This window comes from Penaeus monodon, chromosome 4 (genome assembly GCF_015228065.2).
Source record: "Penaeus monodon isolate SGIC_2016 chromosome 4, NSTDA_Pmon_1, whole genome shotgun sequence".
Classification (NCBI taxonomy): domain Eukaryota; kingdom Metazoa; phylum Arthropoda; class Malacostraca; order Decapoda; family Penaeidae; genus Penaeus; species Penaeus monodon.
In genome coordinates, this window is record NC_051389.1 from 52,003,561 (window position 1) to 52,009,260 (window position 5,700).

Consider the following 5,700-nt stretch of genomic DNA (forward strand, 5'->3'; position numbering starts at 1 on the left):
AACAGAATAACTAACAACACCAGCTCTGAATGAAAGGCCCGCTGCCAGTCCATAAATACCAGGCGAGGATATCGTCAAGGTTTTCCAACGAAAAGGCCATTTTTTCCGCCCTCAATAACGAAGTAAATGCGGCGGCCGCCAGACCAACTGTTACCCAGCAGCTGGGAGAGGAAATCGATAGCAACTGTGAGATTCTTTATCACGGTCGTCAATAGTGAAATTATAGAGGAATAATAGAGGAATTATAGAGATCCAGTAGAATTCTTTATCATGGTAGTTACACTCCAGTAAGGTTATTTATCATGTGAGCCAACACACCCTAGTAAAATTCTTTATAATGACAGTGAACATCCTCAGTAATATTAGTATCATGGCAGTTAACACTCATTAGATTTTTAGCATGGTAGACAATATATCGGTAGTTAACACCGCCGTAAGATTTTTTATCATGGTAGTCAACAATGGTGCAATGATTTTTTCTTATCATGGCATTCGACATTCCAGTAGCATTCTTTACCATGGTTGTGAACACCAGTAAGGTTCTTTATCATGATACACCCGTAAAATGCTTTATCATGATACACTCTTAAGATTCTTCATCCTAGCAGTCGACACTTCAGTACCATTCTTCATCACGGCAATCAAACCAAGATTCTAAATTCCTGCTAACAAACCAAGAAACGAGGGCGATTGCACAAACACCCACCTTCAGCGGAGGTAATAACAGCGCCAGCTCTGTGAATCCTTGGTAGAGATCTCTGTATCGTGTAAACAACCAGCATCTAAAAAAAAACTTTTGATCTTTACGCTCCTAGCAACAAGTAAACAATGATGCAACCCATCTATCTTTTCTTTTCTGATTAGATTTCACAGAGGGAAATCATAGTAATGTTATCCTGTACTTATAGAACAGAAGTCAGTAGATGAGAAGCCTCATCATATTACATAAATACACAGACAAATATCATTATGCAATGATATAACGAGAGAGAGAGAGAGAGAGAGAGAGAGAGAGAGAGAGAGAGAGAGAGAGAGAGAGAGAGAGAGAGAGAGAGAGAGAGAGAGAGAGAGAGAGAGAGAGAGAGCGACAAGATACAAATTTGCACAGTCCTTAAGTCCGTAAGAGCGACGGATCACAATAACAGACTGAAGCACCGGTCTGAAACACAGCATCCGGTTGTGTGGGATGGCGACTAAGCGTTGCTGGCTGCCGCTCCTGCTGAGCCGAGTTGTTTCATTTGTTTCTATCTTAAGTCACAGAAGGCTTATTTTATCTCGTTTTTTCTGTGTGTGTGTGTTTGTTTGCTTGTCTGTCTGTCTTTTATATTTGTGTGTGTTTGTGGGTCAGTATTAATCCGTCTGTGTGCTCGTCTTTCTGTATGTCTCCATCCCTTTCTCCCTTCTTCGCTTCCGCCCCCCCCCCCCTCTCTCTCTCTCTCTCTCTCTCTCTCTCTCTCTCTCTCTCTCTCTCTCTCTCTCTCTCTCTCACTCTCTCTCTCTATCTCTCTCCTTTACTCCCCTCACTTTCTTATTTTATCGCGTAAGTTGTGGTTAAGTCATGTTACTTAATGCAACCTGGTGTACCATGGAATGACGTAACGATATTCGGTTTCTCGTTCAACCTAAGTTTTGAAAACACCTTCAATGTTGTTCCCATCATAACTGCATCACTGTACTTTACTTGCACAACCCTAAAACCATCATCATTACTTTATACAACCCTTCATCACACCACTATCATAAACGGTCCTCATAATCGTGTTACCATCTTGTTATCACCATACCATACGACCTTCACTGCATCTGCCATCACGCCAAACCATTATCACCAACACCATACCTCTCACTGCAACCACTATACACCAGTCGCCACCACGATAGGTCATCCATATCCTTTCCACTCCCATGGTAACAACATAAAAAAAGTTCAAATACTTGGGGAAACGCATGTAAACAGACATTAATAAAAACAAACAGACATAAAATCACCTAATAAAAGTAAACTGGTAAATAGAAAATCAATATTACATTCCAAAAGAAAGCAGAGAACTTCAACACGTAACCAGGCAAAAACATGAACGGGCATTGAAACCAGTAAACATACAAAGAGACACACAAGCAAAACAAAGCATACCCACAGGCACACGCGCAATTAAGAGGTTTAAAATTAAAGAAACAAAAAGGAGACATAACCAACACATAAGCACACACACCAATAACATGCAAGCAGCACGCGACTGAAGAAACACACAACATACAAAAATTCAGGCAATGAAACAAGCACACAGGCGTTTAAGCAGCCACACAAACACAATTACGGATACAAACCAAGGCCTAAACCAAGACCCAAACGATGAAGCAATGCGAAAAAAAAAGAAAAAAAAAATCTCCATCAAGCAGACGCACAAGCACACAATTAGGGCTACAGACATCCAACAAGCAGGCACCCAAGCCGACAAGGAAGCCAGCGGAGCGGCGCACCGTCGGGGGTAAACAAACGAAGCAGAGCAGAAAGACAGCCGTGTTTGCGTGTGCATCTGCTCGTGGCGCTGAGGAGACCGCTGCTGTTGTGCCGTGAACGAGGGTAAACATCGCGAGGCAAACATCCCCGCTGGCTTTAAATCCTTCCAACATCCTCTCTGGCCATCCTACAAGGCTGTACGTATCCTCTCCTGCCATCCTACAAGCCTCTGCATCCTCTCCTACAAGACTATATACATCTTTTCTTGACTTCTATAAAGCTATACACATTAATCATAACCGCAATAATGATTACCTATGATTATGATGATGATATAACAATAATAATGATAATTAGAAAATAGCAATAATAATAGTAATAGCAATATTATTATTATTATTATTATTATTATTATCATTATTATTATTAGTAGTAGTAGTAGTAGTAGTGTAGTAGTAATAATAATAATAATAAATAATGATAATGATAATAATAATAATAATAATAATAATAATAACAATAATAACAATAATAATAATTAAAATAACAACGGCAACAACAACAATAATGATAGCAAGAACAGTAACAATAATTGATGATAATAAGAAAAAATAAAATAAAATTATGATGATTAATGATAATAATATAAAATAACACAGCAACAACAACAAAATAATAATAACAACACAATAATAATCACAAAATCCATATCATCATCATTATTATTATTATCATTATTATAATCATCCTCATTATCATAATCACACCCCGTTTTTGTTACTGTGGCGAAGAGACACCTGACAGACCGGTGATGAATGATGGCAGGGTGACAGATTGGGGACGATAATCATTTGATTATTGACAGGTTGGTGATGAAAATTAATTGAAACACAGCGACGTTATTTGGGTATGTAATCATCAACAACTTCTCAAATGCATCCACCCTCGCTGGAGTATACTATTAGTATTAACAATAATACAGTATATATACTAATGATAGTGATAATAAAAAAAGTAATAATGTGGTTGTGATGATGATGATGATGATGATGATGACGATGATGATGACGATGATGATGACGATGATGATGATGACGATGATGATGATGACGATGATGATGACTGATGATGACGGTGATGATGATGATGATGATGATGATAATGATGATGATGATGATGATGTATTACTGATGATACCACTGATCATTATTAGATAAATAAGAACACCAATACTAATACTAATCACATTTTAACAATAAATTGCCTTTTTTTTCCATCAGAATCCACAGCATCATCCTAAACACCAAAAATGCACGAAAAAATCAACTCATTTTAGAAAATAAAAAAAGCCTAATTATACCAAACCAAAGAATGGCAGCATGCGCATGGGGAGGAATAAGGACAGGGAGATAAAGCCAGTGGAGGGGAAGGAGGAGATAGGAGAGAGAAACCGACAGGCAAATAGGGAGGAAGTTCGAGAGAGAGAGAGAGAGAATGACAAAGAAATAGAAAATAGGAGAAAGAGACAGACATGCAAAGAAGTGGAAGAAAGGAACATGCAGGCAAAGAGGGAGAAGTGGAAGAATGTAGGAGAAAGAAAGAGACAGGTAAGAGAGAGAGAGAGAGAGAGAGAGAGAGAGAGAGAGAGAGAGAGAGAGAGAGAGAGAGAGAGAGAGAGAGGATAAGTTACAAATACTAATAACAAATAATAACAAAAATAATAGTTATAAATTATAATAAAAAACAACAATAATCAATTACTAAAGAGGTAAAGAGAGGGAGGCAGTAAGAGAAAGTAGAAGGAAAGAGACAAACAGACAAACAGGGAGAAAGTGTGTGGGGTGGGGGGGCAGGCGAAGATGTGGGAAATAGGAGAAAGAAGCTAGACAGCCAAAAGAGGTGGGAAGGAGAGCAGGGAGAAGAAGAAGGAGGGAAGCTAGACAGCCAAATGAGGGCAGACACGAATACACTTTTCGGATTTCAGATTTCAAAACGCTTCAGTGAAAGCAGTCGCCGCCGTAACACAGGAATACGAACGGCAAGAACAACGGCAGATGTAATAATCGAGAAGGCACAAAACAAGGAGGCGAGAAGAGGGAAAGTGTAAAGAGAAAAAGATCGAAAAGGAAGATAGAGATGGAAAATGGAAGGAAAAGGAAGATACTGCGAAGAGGGGAGACGGAAGAGAGAAGAGAGAAAAAGGCGAAGAGAAGAAGCAGGAGGGAGGAGGAGGATAAGAGATAAATGGGAAGAGAAAGGTAGGAGGTGAGAAGAGAGAAAAGAGAGAGGAAAGAAGAGAGAAAGCGGGGGGGGGGAGGTGGAATTTTTAAAAATATATAATACATGAACAGAGAGGGGAAAAACTGAAATAGAGGGGAATGGACATACGGATAAAAATGTGGGTCAGGGAGAAAGAGATGAGGGCGAGCGAACATGTAACAGTTGAGATGAAGTAATCAATACCGAACTACAGCATGAGCGTGTGTGTGTGTGTGCTTGAATGTACTTGCTCTCATGTGCGCGTGTAGGTGAGAGATAAGGGAGAAAGAGAGATATAGGTGGAAAAATAGATGGTTAGGTAGACACCCAGTAAAAAATAAGAGGTAGGCAGAAAGAGAGAGAGAGAGAGAGAGAGAGAGAGAGAGAGAGAGAGAGAGAGAGAGAGAGAGAGAGAAGAGAGAGAGAGAGAGAGAGAAGGGTGGGGGGTGGTGGGGGGAGAAAGTGAGAGAGAGGGGGAAAGAGAGAGAGAGGGAGAAAGAGAGAGAAAGAGGATAAAATGGGAGAAGAGAGAGAGGGGGGAGAGAAAGAGGGTGAGTAAGAGAGACTAAGAGAGTGGAGAAGGAGATAGAAGGGGAGAGAGGGAACGAGAAAAGAAAGTAGAGAGGACAGAAGGAGACGCAGGGGAAGAAAGAGAGCGAAAAAGTAGAGGGGAGAGAAAGGGAAGAGACCAAAAGAGGAAAAGAGAAAAGCGAGAAAAGGAGAGAAAAAAAGAGGAAGAACTTAAGGGAAAAAAAGTAGAAAGAGCGAGAGAAAAGAAGTAGGAGGGGAAGGGGGCGGGGAAGAAAAAGAGAGTGAAAAAATACGAGGGGGAGGAGGGAGGGCCTTTCCTCGTGATTAAAGGGCAATCTTACTCTCTGCGTAAATGGGGGAGAGAAAAGGGGAGAGGAGTTGAAGGGAGGAAAGAAAGGGAGAAGGGAGGGTTGGAAATGAAGGAGAGGAAAAAGAGGATGAAGGGGAGG